Source organism: Sapajus apella, unplaced genomic scaffold, assembly GCF_009761245.1.
Source record: "Sapajus apella isolate SASKATOON/1434 unplaced genomic scaffold, GSC_monkey_1.0 scaffold9, whole genome shotgun sequence".
In the NCBI taxonomy this organism is placed as follows: domain Eukaryota; kingdom Metazoa; phylum Chordata; class Mammalia; order Primates; family Cebidae; genus Sapajus; species Sapajus apella.
Genome location: NW_022436949.1, coordinates 33,585,302 through 33,607,835, shown reverse-complemented (window position 1 = coordinate 33,607,835; position 22,534 = coordinate 33,585,302). Strand labels below are relative to the sequence as shown.

Below are 22,534 nucleotides of genomic sequence, written 5' to 3'. Positions count from 1 at the left end.
TTGAGTAATTTGAATAACAAGTATGAATGATACAACAGATTTGACAAAAATTCTTCTGTGGTGATCACCAATGAAACTTGTAGGGAATTTAGCCTGACAAAGAGCCTGTTGTTCCCTGGCATTCAGAAAGCCAAAGCCACCAGAAGGGTACATTCTACAGAAGGGAATGTAGAACATCTGTTTGTTAAGCTGGTTAGTAATGACAAGATAAAATGCCTTCTGCTATACATTTGGATTTCATTTGAACTTTACAGCAACCTCTTAAAGCAAGTAAGGAAGAAGCTTATTATTTATATGAGGAAATTGAAAACTTACCTAAAAATAAATACTCAGAAGTGACAAAACTGGGAATGAAATCAAATTCTGTTTCCCTTTCACTATACAATATGCTTTGTAAAATCTAAAGAAATGAGCTGAAACATGTTTAGGCCATTAGCTTCTCTTCAATAAGATGCATTGTCTCTAAATAAGTTATTTTATGTATTTTAAACAGAAAATGTTGCATCAGAATAGGAAAGAAACCAAATATCTCATTGGGTAATGAAAATACACACACACACACACACACACACACGCACGTGTAGACACTGCATTGGCTAACGCTGCATTGTATGAAGCTAGGATTCCTCTAGTGAGTGTAAAACTTTAGCACAGGGCTCTTTACTACAGAAATATGACAGGCATTTTTTTTTATTTTCCCTGATGTAATTCACGGAAGTTAAGATACAGTCTTCTTTTTCATTGTACCACCACAACTCAGAGAAAAGAGGTTTCAAACTTGAGAGACATTAAGAGAATTTCCTATTTGGTTCCAAAATGTGTATAATGCAAAACCCATATGTAATTATTTTAGTGTTTTGAACCTTTTAACAATTTCTTGAAGTCCATGTTCCCCATAAAGGATAAAAATTAAATGCATAAAACTCATTGAAATAGAATACAGTAGATTACATTGAAATATAGTAATCAAAATATTAGAAAAAAGACATTTGTGATTAAGCAATCTATATACTTATTTATTAACAGATTAAACAGAAAGATCTAGTGACGGGGCTGCTAGCTATTTTTTTCAAGATAGTAGCAAGTGAAAATTATGACTAAAAACAACTGCAGTCACTGCAATATGATATGAAATTATGTGTGAATACAACTTTGAGAAAGTCATATAATGCTTATTTTGTCGTTTGCTGCCCATATTCATCTATAAGGAAATGAATAATTTCCATTAATGTTAGTAAAAATAATGATATACTATTTGTCTCATAAAAGTTCAGGAACACTTTTAATTCTGTTTACAAACCATTATGTTTCACAGAATGTAGAATAAGGATTCCTGCTACAGAATATTCTATGGCCCACATTTTCCTTTTCTTTTTAGTCATCTCTATGTCTTCTGTACATTTTAGTTTTTGATTTTATATTTTATTTCCCTTCAAAAACGATAGTCAGTTCAAATATAAACACTGCACATTGCCAAAGTTATATTCTGCTGTTTAATATGATAGCATTTGAGTTGGAATTAGTTTTGCAGCAATAACACAAAACCTTAAATAACAGAGTAAAAATATTTAGAGGAATGTCATACCATAAATTCCAATTACAAAAATTAACACAAATATTCAATAAAATAATATAGATATAAATCTAATGTTTTAAATATTTGTAAGTATGGTTTGTTTGTTTTATTTCAAAAAAATCCTTAATGTTAAGATGTAAATGTAGAATACTCAATATTTTTATTAGTTTTTAAAAGAAAGGAGTTTAAAAGGATTCAAGAACAGTGTATGTTAATTAGGAGATATATATATATATATATATTTTTTTTTTAAGTCCTGAAGTATACCTAAATAGTGGAGCCTTGAGAATTAAAACAGACAGAAACAACACAATCCTTGCCCAAATTTACACATTCATTGCTTCACAGGAAAATTCTGTGAATTTGGATTCAGATCCAAATTCAGATATGTGTCACTGTCTTCTTATATTTGAATGTATGCTTAGATGACACCCAAACAAAGCTGAGAGCTTTAGTGTGTAATCTAAGATGCATCCAAACACCTATACCTTTATAAGCACTAATTTATTCATTCAGACATGTAATACCAGGTGTATAATTCCCACAATGTCTCGTGTTACGTAAAAAATTGGTGAGAACAGAGATCAAACACTTATTTTCATTAAATAAAATGCTAACACCTTCACATTCACATTTATTAGGACGTTAAACTGAAGAAGTGAGAAGGAAGTCATACATCTTTATTTGATTTAAGTGAGCTAAGTGCCCCAGAGATAAGTGTTTTCTACCTTCTGGCCTTCTATCAACCAGAGTACAAAGGAGCCTGAGGTCTGGTGCTCTGGGCAAAACGGGTGCTTTAATTCTCTGAATCCATTAAGACAGCCTCATCATGGAATCCATTCTTGCTTATATCTGTCGCTATTATTTGACTGAAGTGCTCAGTCATCTCAGATCATCTTTCAGATGGTTCAAACAAAGTCTCCTCTGATCAAAATATTTTAAATTTTGCCCCAGATTCCACACTTTCATTTTCTTTCGCATTTTTTCTATATTACTCAATAACATCCAGCATGTGCTATATTTTATACTTTTTCATTGTTTATCTTCTGATTTTGATTGTACACTCTGCTAGAGAAAGGAATTTTGTTTGGCTTATGTACTTGTATGTCTCCCATACTTTGAATATTGCCTGGCAGGTGGTACTTCTTGATGAAAAAGTTGTTGATAGATAAATAAATGATTAAAGGAGATGTCTCCAAATAGGATAGTTCCACCTACCAGTTTACCTTAACATCTCAAATCCCAGTATGGATGACCAAATCAATGCTTTCTCATGCCACCAGGCAGCCTCATGATCTGCACATACTCTATTAACCTCTTCAGTTTTCTGAACAACAAACAGGAAGATGACACAGCTAGAAATTGTGAAATCATCTGTGTCTCCAGCTCTTCTTTCATTACCATTGCAGTCTTAGCCTCACATATGAGTAGAACATTTCAAAAAGTTTCTGAACAGTGTGCTTCCTCTTAAAAGAATTGGAATCCCTGACAGTGATAGCTCTAACTTTCATTACTGGCATACCATTGTCATAGAAAGATACTCTAGTTTTACATTTTTTTCACCCTAAACCTGCATTTTCTTCATCTGGTTATTATTTTCTTGGGGGAAGGAAAACCGGATGTATATTTTTTTTTTTTTTTTTTTTGAGACGGAGTTTCTGAGTTCAAATTAATAATCTAAAAAGATTAATTTCTTGCATTCTTATGTTTTAGAAATGGTGTTTCAGAATTAACAAAGATTAAGATTTTCTTGAGATTATCTCACTCTGTATTTACTATTTCCACCTGTTTGTAAACTAATTTCTCTATATAAGCATGGAACTCATTTAAGCGGTATGTTAATTTGACCTTATAACTAAATTGATAAATTCTTTCGCAATACCAAGTAGTGACCATCCCTTCTTTTCCAAAGGAGAGAATGAACCTTGTGGACTACATGTTAATTACTGCACCAAACTCATTTTGCTAAGTGCTTGGGCATAAGTAAAAGTTATCTACCATCTTCTCCCCTTCCTGTGTTCATCTGTCTTTCCTTATCTGTGTTCTTTCCTCTCTCTCTATTTGGTGGCATGCTCAGTTTTCAATCACTTTACCTTGGCATCACTAACAAGCCTACTTTTTTTTTTCTCCCACATCCAGGCTGTTCATCCAACACATTTCAAAATTCTGTTATTTCTTCCTGTTCCTGTCCTTAAAAGCTGTCACTTCCCCTCTGTTCCTGAAGCCAAAAACCTCATCTTAATATCTTTGTCTACAGCAACATGTTCTCTTCTACTCAAAATTTATTCTGTGGTTTATTTTACAAGCCACATAAATTAGAAAAATTCCTGTTTTCCTTTCAAGGTGATTGCCCATTTTACATTAAGTTACTTCTGACTTGATGGAAGCTGAGTTCCTTTTGATTCACCCTGATGCTCTTCTTTCTGCCTGTTCACATGGAAACCTGCCCAATTTACTTCTCCACATTGTTTTCAATTGCAGACATTATTTGTTTGTAATTCCTTTCATCCATATCTCTAAGTTGAGAAAACTCAAACCTTACACTCCTGAATCAATCAGGATAGGATAGGAAGTGCTGTTGTGACAAGTAAGCCCTGAATTGCAGAGGTTCACAACAAAGGAGAATTTTTCCTCAACGCCATTCTCAGGTGTTGAGACCACTGCCTGTGTAGTTTTGTGGTGCCTTTACTTTAGGTCCAAGGTGGGCAGAGTAGTGTCTGGATAGAACATTACAGGTTTTGGCAGGGGGACATAGAAACTATGTACTGAGTTATTAAACTGTCTGCTTGGAACAGACAAAGGCCAGTTATGTTTACATCTAGTGAAATTTAGTCCCATGACAATGCTCTAGCTGCATAGGGTGAGGATATGTGTTTCCTGCTGGTTTGCTGAAATCTTGAGCACCATCCTCTTTGGTCAACAGTAATATAATCTTCCCTACCTTCACAGTCACTGCCACTACCACCAAAATTTTGCATTTTGACCAAGAAAATTCAGTTGACCTGGAAATATGAAAGGTTTAATCTGTCACCAGCTCTCCCCGAAATGAGGCTGTCAGTTTGAAGCAAGGCTCTGGCAAACTGTAAGTCTGTGTGGCAGAAGCAGGGCAAAATCTATCTTGGAAATGTGAGTTCCAGAAGGACAGATAAGAATAATGACAAAAGTCTGCTGCAGCCTCTTCAGTGCAGTTATACACACATGCACTATTGTTACTAAATTATTTTTCCTTCAGATATAAGAGGCAGTAATATAGTGTGTGAATGCCACCTGCTTAAAATAAGAAGTAAATGAAAAGAAACAATTAGCAAATGCATTAGACAGGGTACCATTGGGGGAGAAAATGACTGATTTCAGGAATCTTCTTTGAAATACAAGAGAGAGAACTGATGTGAGATTCAAAGATTTGCCATTCACAATTGAATTTGAACACTCTCAAGGTGAGATTCCTGATTTTAACTAGACACATTGAATTTACTAATAGAATTCCTGTTCTATATTACCTTTTCAATCCTAGTTATTTAATATAAATTATAAAAATATATTAAAATTTTGTATAGAGTCTACAAAATATTGTTTATTGAATATGGCAGTTGATTTTGTAAGTATTATTTTAGGAAATTATACTAATTCCAATTTCTTCTTTTGCATTAGATAATAAAATCAACTGAACATAAAATACTAATACCATGGGTGATCTTAGAGATGATTTCCTTTAAAGTCCCAACCAATTCTGGAACATTTCTTGTGTGCTTGAGTACAGTTGTTTTTTTTTTTTTTTCTTTGATTTATATCTCTGTTAAGAAGCTTGATACATCTCTTGTCAACCTGTTATGTTATAAACACTTCTATTTTTCAGACAGACCTTTCTTCCTATTTACCTGAAGTCTATCCATAATGTCTAGTATATTATCATGGTTCTGATGACTGGAAAAATGTCCATTTCATCTTTTATATAAAATAATTTGCAAATCACTATGGCTTCTTTCTTACCTTTTCCTTCTCCTTTCATTCCCTTTTCCAAAATAAATTCCTTAGTATCTCTGATGTTCTCTGATACGACAAAAATTACATATCTTATAACAGTGTCATAAAATTTTCCAGTACCTTTTCGTTCATTTAATAATTACTTATTGTCTGTGTATTCTGTAACATCAATACCCATGCTGATCCAATGTTGAGTATTCAAATGCAGTTTCTGCTCTTGTGAAAGTTACAGCCTAATTGAGAGACAGATATTTAGAAAAAGATATGTAAGTTAATATATCATAACATAGCATGGTGCATGTTCCAAAGGTAAATGACAGTGTGCTTTAACACATGGTATATTGAACAAACTACCCTGGATAGGCATGTTACACTAACATGTTTATTAATTTAGCCTCCTAAATTCATTTCTGCTCTTAACATCCTAAGTGGCATTAGCTTTATTTGCTGCAGCATTAAAACTGTGACAAATTTCTTGTTAATAATATATGACTTTAGTATCAATATGCTTAAAAGCATATAGAGCATATAGAGAACTTTAAATTCTACCTTCCAATATTTATTTTGCCATAGTATCTTCTATTAAAAAACCCTAAACCAACAGCAGCAACAACAAACAGTGTCCACAAAGCAACAAACAAAAACCTTGGCAGGTTTTTCTGAGTTTTCATGCATTTGTTTGGAATTATTTAGAGGGAAATTAAGTTACATTTCAGGCTTAGGTCTGATGGATTGCGGAGAGAGAATGAGGTGCTGTTTAAGTTGAAAATCTTTGGAATGTGTCAGATTAGATCACGAGAGACAATTGCTATTTGTACCCCTTTGCCAGAGTTCAACAATAAGCCAGAGTGTAACGACTTATTGTTTTCATCTAGCCGGGAAGTAAAAGTCTCTTTTTATTCTTTTTGCAACTTAGTAATCATAGAATTCTCAAGAAAGGCCTAAGGTGGAAAATGTATTGAACTAGATAGAACTTAGCAATTTAACGAAAAGTGCTGTTCTTGTCCTGTAAAAATGAAAGAGATGATTGAAACTTAAGACATTAAGAGGTAAAAGAAATTGCATTCTCAAGATTAATTTTTTAAAGGATCCAAGGAGTTCTAGTTTTTCTTTTTTAAAGAAAAATTGTAGTTGTAACTTGCTAGAAGAAAATGAAATCTTTAAATTTTATTACAAAGAGGAAAAAAACAAATCTGACCTAGACAATTTATGTGTGTATGAGGTCCATTAGAAATAGTTTATAATTTGTTTTGGCAAAACCAAAACAAATACAAATGTTTCCCAAATTAATACATTTTCAAATTAATAATAATCTAATTTATAATTTATGAAAAATTCTAAAATATTAATATATACTGAAAGAACAGTAGTTTGATTTAACCAATTTTCTAACATCTGAAATAAACACTTCACGTAAAACATTAAAATAAAATATACTGTTAAGTGAAAAGTTAATTCATTTTCTTAATCTATAATAGAGATAAAGAAAATGTGATAATTACAAAGAAGATGATGAGGAAACAGAATGACTATCAGTAAGACCAAATTGTATTCACAACCCTAGAATCATGCTGAAGCCCACCGAACATAAGTGAATTACTTTTCCCTGGGTGTGTCTGTATTTCTCAAATAAACTGAGAAGTCTGTGTATTATTGACTTCAGTCTGTGTACATGTAAAGGGGCCACAGTTGGCTTGCAAGTCAATTTTTAAGGTACCTGGGCTTTGCCTTCTTTAACAACCCTTTTGCTCAGAATGTTGTGTGCTGTCTGGCTTGCCTTGCAATTAATCCTGGATTTGAAACTGACAACTGTGAACCAGCAAGAAAATGATGTGGCAAGAGTTGCCATGGCTGAAGAATATTCAAAGAAAGGTCTGCCTGGGCAGGTCACAGTTCATGGCAGGATCACAGACAACAGGGCAGATGCTTGTCTCCTGAGACCCCTTAGGCCACAAAGACTTTGAAATGTTATATATATATCTCTCACATTTGTTTTTTTTTTTTCAAAAAAGTAAATATAGTACAGGTACTAATTTTTAAAATTATTATTACTATTATTATTATTTTTTGAGGCAGGGCCTCAATATCAGCCAGGCTGTAGCACAATCATGGCCCACTGCAGCCTGGTTCTCCAAGGCTCAAGTGATCCTCCCGCCTCAATCTCCCAAGAGTCTGAGACTACAGGCATGTGCCCCTATGCCAGGTGCATTGTGTGTGTGTGTGTGTTTTTTGGAGAGAGCATTTCACCATGTTGGCCAGGCTGGTCTTGAACTTCCAGGCTCAAGCAATCCACCCTCCTTGGCCTCCCAAAGTGCTGAGATTACAGGCATGCACCGTTGTGCTCACTGATACCAAATATGAAATAACATTTTGAGTAGTTTCTGAGGCAGTACCTCGTAATCAAATACATTAATATTTCTGTATCCAAAAGATATAATAGTCACACGAAGAGGAATAAATTGCAATTATAGAGCATGTTATTGCAATTAAGATTCAATTTGCAAATGAGTAAAATAATTTTTAAATATATTAGATTTTGAAAATTCCATATATTTTGTTATTCTAGATAAGGTATTATAAGCCCATATGTACAAAATATTTACTGTGTATTTAAGATGTTTCAGGAAACCTGAAAAAAGAATATGGAAGAGCAAGAAAGATAAATCCAACCTTTTGGTTTCACACAAATTTTAAGAACTCCGAGGTTTGGATTTATACAGGGAAGGATTGTATTTGGGGTTTTCCATGTGGGGAGACGTGACCCCCATCAGGCACAGGGCATTTTCTCCTGCAGTGTCTCACACAGCACTGTAGAAATACCAATTGGCAATTGCCTCACCACACTATCAATATTTTTATTTATACTCTCTCTCACTAGACTGTGCAATCCTTAGAAGCAGGAATTATGTCTTATTCATATTTACATTTCCTGTACCCAGTTCATTGCCTGGAATATGAAAAGCACTAAAAATGTATTTAATAAATAAGTATAATGAAATGATTTTTGCCCGAGTTTGGGGATAATAAGGCAGATCACTTAATGATTCTTAATTTTTTGTGCTAGATTATACTAAATTTGCTCCTCAACTAATCAGAGAATGCTTATGAAAATAATACAGATTCATAATATGCAGGCGTGGAAAGCAAATTCAAGTCCTGATACTGGTTTTTAGTACTGTATAGGTCTCTAGTTGAGATCATATGTATGAAAGCTGAAAAAAAAATCAGAATAAGTAAAAGACACAATATACTTGTCACACAAATATTTTAAATTTGATATACTGTGAACTTAATTTGAATGAATGAGGATGAATGAGTATCTGCTGAAGAAATGGCATGTATTATTCCTGACTCCTACTTTCATCTTCTGTTAAATAAAAAACAAATAATGACAACCTCTGTGCTTAGCACTGTTAAATAATTTTAAGAATGAAATCATTTCATGTCAATATTATTTAACAGAGGAGCTCAGGAAAGGGAGTAAACAATATGGGCTAAACATTTTTTTAGAAAGATATTTTGAGGTACATTGAGAGATTGGAAACAGCAAGAAAAAAGAACAATCTATTAAAAGATTCAAGTTAGTGTTGTATATTACAGAGGAGATGCAGTGATAACTAAATATACATAGATTTGGGAGGGCTACACTGAAAGATCTTGACAAGGGGAAAACACATTGCAAATGCCTGGGCATGAGTATTAAGGGATAATAATAAAATTTAGATCCATAAGTTGTGTTGCATTCGGATAGAATTTGTAAGATTTCATACAGAGATCATAGGTTTTATTCCAGTAAAATGTGTTTTTAAACTTAAAATCCATAATTACATTCAGGGTACAACAAATCACACTGGACAATTGCCATGTCAATAAGGATTATTACATATTTTCAAATTTTGGAATTATAAAAAATATTTGCAAGAGTTTCAGCAAAATTAGCTTTCTAGGAGGGGAAGGATGGCCAGATCTGCCAAAGCCAGAAACACGGTTAAAAAATTTAGAAGCTTCCTTTTTCAGGGAATATGGGCCATCCAAATGCATGGGTGTTTTTGCTCAGCAGAAGAATGGTGAGACTCAGGCAGGCCCATGATATCGTTCTGATTTCAGAAGATTTGGCTAATTACAGTGGATCTCTAGCCAGAAGAAATAGACTAAGTAACACAATAGTTCACACGGTTTAAGATGGGAGAACTAATGAGGAAAGACCTGTAGTCCCAGAGGCCACCTACCTGAAGGTGCTGCCTTTTGACTAACTCATTTAAAGCAGGCTGTGACCAGGTAAGAACTAGAAAATACTCCGGATAGGGCCACCATGACCTAAAGAATCAAATGACAGTGTCAGTGCTATCGTCAGCATAGGAAATACAATCAGAATAAAAAGGAAAAACATAGGCATATCTAGGAAGAAAGAGTAAATTTAAATTTAAAAGTACATTTTTTTCAGTTCTCAAGTTAAAGCCTGCTGGATTCACTTTTATGTATCTTTTTGTTGTCATGCTTTTCCATGTTTTCACATGTTGAGCCACATTCTTTGTATTTAAGTTCTTGCATCTCCTCCAGAATCTCCTTGATCTATCTTTAAGAACTTTCAACTGAAAAGTTATTCAACTATAATTTTTTTTTTTTTTTTTTTGCTGGGGTGATAAAGGGTATTTCTGTTCTAATAACTGTATTTTTTTTTCTTAAAACTAGGGTTGTTTTTAGTTTATCATTTTCCCCTGGCCACTAAGAAAACTGATATTTAACAATGTAAACAATTAGGAACTAGAGAGAGATAGAGCATATGTGTTATCAATTGCTTAAGAAAATATTTGATAGACATTAAAATACAAATTTCTTACAATCAACAGAAAAAAAGAAGTCAGCAGGAAACATAGCTGAGCAATCAAGACTAGGATGACCTACCTGCTTTACCTCCATGTATACAAATTATCTGTCTTGCTCATTCTCGTGTAAAGAAAGCATCTAAAAGGAACAGAATTACAGGCATACTTTGTTTTATTGCCATTAGCTTTATTGCACTTTGCAGATATTGTGATTATTTATTTATTTTACTTTTTAATTTGTTTTGTTTCATTATGCTTTAAGTTCTAGGGTACATGTGCAAAACGTGCAGGTTTGTTACATAGGTATACGTGTGCCATGGTGGTTTGCTGCACCCATCAAACTGTCATCTACATTCTGTATTTTTCCTAATACTATTGCCCCCCAGCCCCCACCCCTGACAGGGCCCAGTGTGTGCTGTTCTCCTCCCTGGGTCCATGTGCTCCCTCTCTTCAGCTCCCACCCATGAGCGGGAACATGTGATTTTTTTAATTGAAGGTTTGTAGCAACGTGGTATCAAGCAAATCTATTTGTGCCATTTATCCAACAGCATGTGCTTACTTCATGTCTTTGTGTCACATTTTGATAAGTCTCACAAAATCTCAAACTTTTCCGTTATTATTGTATCTGTTATGATTATCTGTGATCAATGATCTCTCACGTTACTATTGTAATAGTTTTGGGGTATCAACAAATTGCACCCAAATAAGATGTCAAACTGAATAGATAAATGTGTGTTGCATATGTTCTAACTGCTCTACCAACTGGCTGCCACCCCCTTGTGTCTCTCTCTCCTCTCTCTATGTCTGTCTGCGTGTCTGTCTCTCTCCCTCTCTCTCTCTTTCTTTCTCTGACTGTCTCTGATGAGACCTCCTTACTCCCTGAAACACAACACTATTAAAATTAGGCCAATTATAACCTTACAATGGCCTCTAAGCGTTCAGGTGAAAGGAGGAGTTGGAATCTTTCACTTTAAATCAAAAATTAGAAATAATTAGGCTTACTGAGGTAGGCATATTGAAAGCTGTGATAGGCTGAAAACTTGGTCTCTTGTGTCAAACAATTGCCAAATTGTGAATACAGAGGTTAAAAAATTCTCTAAGTAAGTTAAAAGTGATATTCCAGTGAGCCCATGGACGATGAGAAAGTAAAACAGGCTTATTTATTTATGGAGAAGGTTATAGTGGTCTGGATAGAGGATTAAACTAAATCACAACATTCTGTTTTAACCAAAGCCAAAACCTAATTATACAAAGTCCTAGTGTCTTTAATTCCAAGAAGGCTGAGAGAGATGAGGAAAATAAAAAGTTAGGAGATAGCAGAGATTGGTTCAGGAGGTCTAAGTAAAGAAGCTGTCTCCATGATGTGGAATTCCAAGATGAAGCTGCCAAGTGCTGTTGCAGAAGCTGCAGCAAGTTATCTTAGAAGATCTAGCTAAGATCATTGATAGAGGTAGTTAACACCACACAACAGATTTTCACTGTGGACGTAACATCTTCCTATAGGAAGAAGATGCCATCTAGGACCTTCATAGCTAGAGAAGAGACGTCAATATGTGGCTTCCAAGCTCTAAAGGACAGACTGATTCTCTTGTTAGGAGCTAATGCAGCAGGTGACTTTAAGTGGAAGCAAATGCTCATTTACCATTCTGAAAATCCCAGGGCCTTTGAGAATTATGCTAAGTCTATTCTGCCTATGCACTATAAATGGAACAACAAAGCCTGAATGACAGGACATCTGTTTATACCCTGGTTTACTGAATATTTTAAGCCCACCGTTGAAACATACAGTTCAAAAAATATGTCTTTTCATTTCAAAATATTCCTTGTCATTGATAATGCACTTGGTTGCCCAAAAGCTCTGATGGAGATGTACATGGAGATTAGTGTTGTTTGCGTGCCTGGGAACACAACATTCTGCTGCCCATGGATCAAGGATTAGTTGTGATTTTCAAGTCTTCCTATTTAAGAAATACATTTTGTAAGGCTATAGCTTCTATAGATAGTGATTCTTCTGAACGATCTGGGCAAAGTGAGTTGAAAGCCTTCTGGAAAGAACTCCCCATTCCAGCTGTCATTAAGAACATTCGTGATTCATGGGAAGAGGTCAAAATAAAATTAACAGAAGTTTGGAAGAAGTGTACTTCAATTCTCCTGGATGACTTTGAGGGATTCAAGCCCTCAGTGGAGGAAATGACTGCAGATGTGGTGGAAACAGTGAGAACTAGAATTAGAAGTGGAGACTGAAAACACTACTGTATTGCTGTAATCTCATGACAAAACTAGAATGGACGAGAAGGTGCCTTTTATGGATGAACAAAGAAAGTGGTTTATTGAGATGAAATTGTATCTCCTGGTGACAACGCCATGAACATTGTTGGAATGACAACAAAGACTGTAGAATATTACACAATCTTAGTTGATAAACCACAGTGGGGTTTGAGAGGATTAACTCCAATTTTGAACAAAGTCGTACTCTGGGTAAAATGCTATGAAACAACATGGCATGCCACAGGGAAATCTTTAGTGAAAGAAAGCCCAGTGAGTGAGGCAGATTTCATAGTTGTTTCATTTAAAAATTTTTCCACAGCCCCTCTAACCTTCAGCAACCACCATGCTGATCACTCAGCAACCATCAACATTGAGTTGAGCCCCTCTTCCAGCAAAAACATTATGACTCTCTGGAGGCCCAGATGATTGTTATCATCTTTTTACCAATAAAGTTTTTTCTAAATTAAGATATGTACAGTTTATTTTAACACAATGCTATTGCACACAATATACTATAATATCTTGTAAACATAACTTTTATGTACTGGAGAAACAAAAAGTTTGCATGAGTCACTTTATTGCAATATTGCCTTTATGGCACAAGTTTGGAACCAAACCCACAATGTCTTCAGTTGTGCCCGTACTAAAAATAACTGGGAATCAATATTGAGAAAACAAGTGTGCCATCAGGAATCTGTAAAAAAGTAGCTTAATAGAACAGCATCATTTTTACATTTGGTATGAAATATCTACTTTTTTTTTAAATCTAAGTACAAGTATTTCTGGAAATGTCTTTTGCACCTTCCTACTTCCATTAGAATATATATTATCACCTTAATCAAACAGTCAGTTTATTTTTTCCCAATTTTTTTCAATATTACATTTTGTGTGAGAAATTGAATAGAACATTGGGAGACCTTTATAAAGTTCTGTGAAGGCTGCTACATTCCTTCAGCTGCTTACATAGTGTAGAGACAAGGGCTAACTCAGATAGAAATTAAGTGAAATTGCTTCTGTCACCACTCCACATGTTTCTTTGCTTCTATCTCTTCCTTATCAACTTTTTACAGTAACTAATTAGCAAGTGGACCATAAGTTCCCTTGTGATGACTGAAATCATTTTGTTCTTCAAACAAGGTTATTTGACCCCAAACTGCCTGGCATCCTAAAATTTTCTTTCTGGCAATCTCTGTCCAGGTAAATTTGATAATTTCTTCAGAGAAGAATAAGAATAGATTACATACATCTCTTTGTTTTATTGGTGCTTATTTTGTGCTGGAAGTCTGTGTAGTGATAATCTTAATATCATAAATATTATTGACTATTGGATTTTTTATAGTTGCCATGTCAGTTTTCATAATCAATATATGTATATAAACTACTCGAGATTTATGAAATGTTTGAAACCTGTGTAGCCATCTTAATATCATAAATATTATTGGATTTTTTAATAGTTGCCATGTCAATTTTTATTTTATATATATGTATGAATAACTTGAGATTTATGAAGTGTTTACCCATCTATCTGGTGGATGTTTACACTAAGAGAAAAATGCAGAGAGGCAAACAAAGTAGAATGAATACTCTTATTAGTGGTTGTTATTGGGACTCCCGGTCTTCATGAAGATTCATAGGTACCCAAAATAAATTCAGTAACTATTTCATACCTAGTATGAAGATAATGCACAGATAATTTTAATGAGTTTTTTCCTCAAATACATTTAAATACAGATGATAGGAAATTATACATTCATGACAATATATAATAATATAACATCTAGCAGTATAACAAAAATTAATTTCTCCCTTAATGTTCAGTCTTTGCACAATACTCAATGTTAACACAATGTAAAAAAAAAAAAAAAAAAAAAAAAAAAAAAAAAAAACTCTCCGAGGATCTCTGAGGGAATTAGGAATTCTGATTAACCCTAAAAGATAATCAGGAATTAATAGCATGTAAAAATATCATTTTGAAAAATGGAGTGGGGTTATTGATTATGCTATGGCATAGGTGTTGGAAAAGAAAAAGGGCTACCTAAAATGTTGATCGTTACATATGAGATAGCGTATGCAAATCATTACAAATGAGATAGTGTATGCAAAGAAATATTGATGAAATGGCGTTTTACAATGCTGACCCAAGCTATCCTTGAACTCCTGGGCTCAAGCAATCATCCCACCACTGCTTACCAAGTAGCTGGGATTAAAGACACGCCACCATGTTTGGCTATATTTTTCTAAAACAATTCAAAAGACTTCTAAAATTTCAGTTTGCAGAAACAATGAACTAGAAAGAACACTGTTAACATCCTGATAATAAGAAAATAGCTGAACAAACTGCAAATTAACTATTTCTTCTGGAGCTATTAGAGACCTGAACTTAGGGAACAACCAAGTAATCTGAAATCTGGGGAAAGAGATGTACAAGGTATGGCTTACTTGGGGCTGATCTGCAGAGAGATACTAGTAAACACACTCACTTGAGAAAACTGGTAGAAATCCCCTGCATCTCATGGATAGAAGCTACCCTTGAGATAGGGGCAGGCATGCTTTATCTAGTTATGAGTGGGAAAGTGTGGTAGTCATGCCTAAACGCAGAGGTTTCCATACTGTAGGTCCTAATGAAAAGAGAAAATTAGAGTAGTGTAAAATGTTAAATAGGGTAGTAGGTAGGATTAACCAGATTGAAATCAGGACAGGTAGGAGTTTGAATTTTTGTTATAAAGAAAGTAGCCAGAATAAGCAAAGACATGGAAGCAAGCCAATTAGGCTTACGACTTATTAAGATTTTAATAGGGCTGCAACAGAAAATATTTGGCGAGATAAAATTATAGATCGGAAACCTAACAGCAACAACAGTGAAAATTCTGGTATACTAGGGTGAATTGTATTAGATTCTTCCTGAATACTGGCAAATAGACATTCTAGGAAATACAAAGGTTGATCAACTCGGAACTGTCCTATAGATCACAGAGATGAGTCTGGAATTAGATGTGAGACTGAGTCTCTATTAGCTGTAAACCTATTGAAAACTATGATAGTGAGCGAGCTTACTATGAAAATAAATGTAATCTGGGTGTACCACTCAGCTCCAGGAATAGTGAGGCAGTAAAGAGAAATACACAGTCTTCTAGGGCATCACATAGTCTTTAAAACACATTTATCAAATTACAAAAGAAATCTGGGCACTATGAACATGAAGCAAGTCAAACAATCAGTTTATTAACCAGATAGGAAGGTCATCTATCTATTCTCTTTCAGACAATTTTGGACCCAAAGGCTTTGGGATTAGAAAAAAATTCAGAGAAATTTCAGTTATACTTCATGACAAGGAAACAATATTAATATTCTAGGCTACTATAACAAAGTATCATATATGGGGGTAAAGTTACAGAAATTTATTGTCTCACAGTTTAGAAGGCTAAAAACTTGAATTCAAGGATTTTTCAGGGCCGTGCTCTCTCTGAAGACTTTAGGTCAGATATTTCCTTATCTTTGCCAGCATCTCATTGCCTAGGCATTGTTTTGCTATGGCACCATAACTCCAACCTCTTCTGTCTTCACATCTTTCCTCTGTGTTTGAATGTCTCTATGACTTCATGTGGCATTCTTCCTGTGTTGTGTCCAAATTTCCCTTTTTCTCATAAGAACCCAGTCACATTAGATTAAGGTCCACCCTAATGACCTCATTTTAACTTGATTAATCTGCAAACTCTATTTCCAAATAAGGTCACAGGTACTATGGATTAAAACCAACATACCCTTTGTTTTTTGAGTGGGGAGAGGCACAGTTTGGCTCATAACAGTTACAAACACGAGAGAAAATTTAATTCTTGTATTATTGGGAGAGGCAATAATAACTAACAAAGGGTGGCAGAACACTAGCTAGTGTGTACTTGGCCTTCACTGTGTCCTAATTATCATCCTAAGCAATCTAGAAAACTATTAGTTTAGTTAATCCTTATAGAAATCATGTGAAGTAGGTACTATTTTCTTTATTTCTTTTTTCCTAAGACCCCATGGATGATGAGTGGTAGAGCCTAGGTATTCACCTAGGCAGCATTATTGTGTTCTTAGAGTAAGCAGGTTATTTAGTCACATCTTAATATAGGAAACAAAGTTCATGAGACTCCTGGCATTAGCTAAATCAGTAATAGTTAGAAACTAAAAGCCACATTCATATGATAACTTTTCCTCAAGAGTATCAGAGTATAGAAAACATGTTCTTATATTTGGGAGAGTAACTCAGGCATCCATAGTGAAGACATCCAAGAAAACTGAAAAGAGAGAGAGGCTTATGTCTCCCAGGATGTGGAAAGAAATAGTTCTCATGAGATTAGCTAAAGACTTTTGGAAGACTTTATTGCTACCCATAATATTTACACCAGCTTGATGTGGCCAGGAAAATTATCACTGTGAATAATTACGTTATCAATTCAAAAGTAATAAAAGAAAAGGCAAGCATCTGGGAAAGAACATAGAGAAAATATAACTTAGAAGAGTAGATTGGCATGGAAGAAGTTGTATTAGAAATTTTACAAAAATGTGCAGAGATAATAAATTGATTAGGGCAGAGAAAGGAATTCTGTATTGAGAACTGGTTGTTAAGCTTTAATAGGTAATTTCTATTTAAGTAGAAAATGTGGAATCATCACTGCAAGAAGAATTTTGTGCTTGTTGCAGATATGGAAATCAAGTTGACCAAGAATTTTGATGGCCAAGGGGAGGAGAAATGGGGCAGTAGCTTGTTGACATAGTACTTTGGAGAAAACCTTGTGAGTGTGTTTTACTAATGAACATTTGTAAAATAACTACTACTATGAACAGAGAGCCATATAATTGATTTTTCTCCCTTTTCCAACTTGCAAGCATTTGGAAGGTCCAGTGATTGATGAGGGGAAGTTGAAAGCATATTAAATAGGGTCCACTTCTATTACAAATGCAATATTTGCCTGATATTTACTGCTCAATCAGTAGTTGTAATGATTATGCAAACTCAAAAGCTAAATATATGGATGTTCAGGTGTCAGTTGCAAGAAAATGCTTAACACTTTTGAATAAGTGGTCCAGACTTTTGGATATCATTTTGTTTTCCTGGATAACATGCTGAGCAGCCTGAGTGAAAGTTACTTGGTTTGAAACACAAAACGTGTTCCAGAAAACAATTAATAAACAAATACAATGTAATAATTTCATTCAATTTAGCTGTTGGCTGTATTTAAAACAACCAAGAAGCTGAAAACTAAATGATTCTTTGCTAAATTAATTTTTTATGAAATAAATGATTAATTTGGGATGACAAATTATTTAATTATGGTGTGATGCAAAATATTTATTTATGTAATAGTACTGTAAATTACAGCAGTCATGAAGACCGAGAGTCAATCCAACATACTTTTTTGTAGGCATGTCTAACTAATTTTAGTAGAACAGGCAGAGAAACAGACATGCTTTAATTCACCGTAATCTCTGCACCCTTGTGCTGTCCATGATCCTCGGAGAAAGACAACACTTGCTGGGAGTTATGAAAGAATATAAGCCTGTTTTGTTATTCAGAGAACCTATTTCTGGTTAGAACTTTACAAAACAGTATACCTTCATGTGGGTGAGGGACTTTGAACAGTAATTCATGACATATCATACCCTCAGCTGTTTTAGTATTGTCATTCTTAGTACCTACACTTATTTTTCAGTGCATTTTTCAGAATGTTCTCCTATTTTCTAATTGTGGCTGAAATAACATTTTCAAGCAAACCATCAACAGCTGTGTTGTTCCTTACACATCACACTGCATTCTTCCAGGAATTAGATTTACTTGAAAATGAAAGACTGAAAAAAGCAATTTTATCTTTTATTTTTCTCCCACATGTATCTTTTGCCCCAGAAATAAATTTCAATATCTTTCTGAAGAAACCTGGGTTTTAATTATTTTCTCAGAGACTGACAATTCGTATTTCCCAGATGATAAATTAAATGTGTATTGCTTGATTATATATCATATTTCATTATATGCAGCTGGATAATACCCCCGTGAAAGTCATTCCCTAGAAACAGACCAATAAAGTACCATTCAGTACACTGCTGATTCAATACACAAATTAGTACTTCAGTATTCAGAAATGGTTAATAAAACATCACAAACTGTGTAACTTATTTTGTTGAAATATTTTAATAATACCATTTTCTTTATAGTTTGCAAAGCAATTGCATAAGTGTTATCATTTTGTACTCATAAAAAACCCAAGAGATATCTATTGCTGTCTCCATTTTAGAAAAAAAATAAAAAATATATTACAACTGAAAGATTTTCTTTGCAAAAGTACCCTTGGCTGTTAAGTGGCAGGGCTAAGCATTTTACACTGACCCTCTGACAATAAGTTTTAGACTAGTTTCTATAGTACAGCTTCCTGTAGTTTTGTACGTGTGAGGCTATTTAAGTCCTCTTCTGAGAAAAGAAAATATTCTCAGTGTAAGGCATTAAACTAGCAGCTTTTAGTGCATAATCTGGAAAATGCAAAGCAAAAATACCTTAACATGTTTGAAATTCACAAATTTAATAAAACAGTGATTAAATGAAAATTAAATATATTTAGTTATATGCAGTATAAATTATAATTTTCTTTGTTTAGGGCTTCTGAAAAATTGTGATTGTTGGTTAACAGAACAAGTATTTCTCTAGGACTGTAGCAGACGCTTTCTTTCTAGTGACATGCATGAGTGGGTGGTGAGTATTTCAGATCGGAACATGGAGTTCTTGTGAACAGACAAAGAATATATGACTGGATTTCTCCCTCTCCCCCCCTCTCTCCCCCTCCCTTCCTCCCTTCCTCCCTTCCCCACCCCCAACCTGTGCTAAGCTTTGTCATCACACAGCATTTTAGAGTTAAACACCAACCCCTCTTCAAAAAGGAAAACAAGAAACCAAGTCTAGATAAACCTTGACTACAGATAGCTTCTACAAAAGATCATTTCTTTATGCTTTTTTTAAAGGAATAATTCCAAAATGCTTAATCAGACAAGTATTAAATTTTCTCTTTTCTCAGGATTAGATAAAATAAAAATGTAGTTTTGGTTATCATTAAATACGTTTTCAAGTCCTAAGGAGCTATTTCTTCTCTTTTATTCTACTTAAGAGAAGTATAGGTAAGATTATGCCAAGGGTAGTTTTTCATTTTCATAGGAGGTTAGGACCAATATGTAAGCAAAGAAAACCAAATGTTCATTTTTAACTCTTGAATGAGTAACATACAAAACAAGAATTTACATTAAGCCTACAAATTTTTTGAGCAAATAAGACATATCTTTTTTTCTTTCTTCTTTTTTTTTTTTTTTTTTGGAGACAGAATTTCACTCTTGTTGCCCCAGGCTGGAATGCAGTGGCATGATCTCAGCTCACTGCAACCTCCGTCTCCCACGTTCAAGCAATTCTCCTGCCTCAGCCAACTAAGTAGCTGGGACTACAGGTGACCGCCACCACTCCCAGCTGTTTTTTTGTTTGTTTGTTTGTTTGTTGTATTTTTAGTAGAGATGGGGTTTCACCATGTTGGCCAGGCTGGTCTCAAACTCCTGACCTCAGATAATCCACCCAGTTGGCCTTCCAAAGTGCTGAGATTACTGGTGTGAGCCATCATGACTGGCCTTCTTCTCTTAACATAGGTGTTCATATTCCAGAGAAGTCACAGCAAAATTTTTGTTCAGGTTTATAGAATTCTGAGTTGTCATCTTCTTGGTAGAAAATCTGAGTAATCTGCTTGTGATGCTCGCGTACTACATATTATGCATGTGAATTTGCACAATTCACATTTCTTGTGCATCAGTTTCCATTTCTGAAAAGTAAAAAAAAAAAAAAAGAAGAATATTAACTTGAGAACTGATTTATAATCTTAAGTGAAGTTTTGGTTATTTCTGATAATTACTGAGAGTGTTCCAGACGAACGAGATAAGTGCTAAGTAATGAACATCATTTTTCTTTCCATTAAAATGTAAAAGGGGACTAGAAGAAATACATATCCAGTATTAGATAAAAGGCTTTGAAAAAACTATATATCTGTCATCCTTACCTCCTCACTTACTCCAAGTTTATGTAGAAAGGTTAGAGAATCAGTAGATTTGAGAAGGGGGATGTCTTTGACTTAGAAAAGGCTTGTTAGAGTCCTCTGCATTTTATATATCTTGGCTTTCTCTTAGAGTGAGGGATTTTTCTCTTATTTCAAGGCTAGCTCAGGAAGTTTCAAAAGATTTGATGAGATAGGGAAGGCTGATGTCAATCATTACTCCAACAAGATGCTTTTTTAGCTGATAAATCTTGGCTTGTTATTTGTTGCTATTGGAGAGAAGGGTGCCAAAATGGGTTTTGTGCTCATGGGGCCTGACCCTCTGAAGAGTTTAATCAATGCAAGCATAGACTCCTGTCTTTTGTCTTAAGGCACTTAAGACAAAAAACTCTTAAGGCACGAGACTGGCTTGGGTGAATTCACCAGCAGTGAGCAAAGGGAATGTTGCAGGGAGAGATTGAGCTGGGTTTCTGTGCCTCTGGAGATAAAACAAAGCTGTGTATCCCATGGTCAGCTTGAAGGGACATTACCTTTGTAAAAAATTGGCAACCTTGGAGGTCTTCTCTACAGAGTAAATTGCCTTTAAAAGATCCCCAGTGCACCCCCATAATAAAAATAGCATTTGAGTATATTTGCTATTGAGGTTATACCAATGCTAGATTACAAATACACCAGCCAGGGCTGAGTGTTGTGGCCCATGCCTGTAATCCCAGCACTTTGGGATGCCAGGGAGAGCAAATCACTTGATGTCAGGGGTTCGAGACCAGTCGGGCCAATATGGCGAAAGTCTGTCACTAAAAAAAAAAATATAAATTAGCCAGGCATGGTGGGGTGTGCCTGTAATCCCTGCTACACGAAAAGCTGAGGCATGAGCATTGCTTGAACCCGGGAGGTGGAGGTCGCACTGGCTGGGATCTGGCCATTGCACTCCAGCCTTGTTGACAGAGTGAGACTCCATATCAAAAACCAAAACCAAAACCAGAATAAAAACACCAGCTGCAGGTAGTACCTTCCCCAGCCCATTGTCTTACTTCGCTCCCTGTTTCCCATCCCCAGAGGAGCCAGAGGCAGCTCAGTCTAGCAAGGAGAAGCAGTGGATGCCTCAAGAAAGGATACCACACCTTTTCCTGCTGCTCTGAATTTTTCAGACCAGAGTCCAGCCAGAGAAAAGACATGCTTAAAATGGATGGCAGCTTATAATGTTGATATTAATGTTAGCTGGACTTCTTTAATATATAAAAATGAGTTTTCTAGTATCTGAAAGGAACCAAGAATGATTTTGCATCTAAACATACTATCCAAGGGCGCGAAGGTAAGAGCCGACAGACATTACTTAAAGGAAGAAGGAGAAAGGAATATGGTTTTTATACATTGTACAGCATTGAGTTTAGCTTTGTAAAAATATTAGTACTGCCTTATCAATTACATTTTCAAAATATTACTCAAATATATTACTCAAAATATTACTCAACTATGTGTTTGATCCTCGTTGACTTCATATTAGTCCAAAACAATGACTAGTCTCACTTAAATAATTGCACCAGTTTCTGATTTGATCAGACTCAGGTCTGAAGATTTCACAGAGCAGCAGGAAGACGGTGTGACATTCCTTCTTGAGGCATTCACTGCCTCTCCTCACTAGATTGTGCTGCCTCTGGCCCCTCCGGGGATGGGAAACAGGGAGAGAGGTGAGGCAATGGGCTAGGGAAGGTATTATCTAGCTGGTGTATTTGTAATCTAACATTGGTATACTCTCTATAGCAAATACACTCAAATGCTTTTTTTATTATTGAATGGGGGTGCACTGAGGATCTTTTTATTTTTCT

The 22,534-nt window shown here is 35.0% G+C and overlaps 1 long non-coding RNA gene across 1 annotated transcript in view; it reads left to right on the top strand.

The window, feature by feature from the left end:
* Window positions 1–3,799: 3,799 nt before the first annotated feature.
* The window catches only part of LOC116551343, a 75,370-nt gene continuing 56,635 nt past the window's right edge, over window positions 3,800–22,534 (top strand). The window contains exon 1 of the long non-coding RNA XR_004268865.1: window positions 3,800–5,013. This is a non-coding gene — a long non-coding RNA (uncharacterized LOC116551343). The remainder of the gene's footprint in view (window positions 5,014–22,534) is intronic.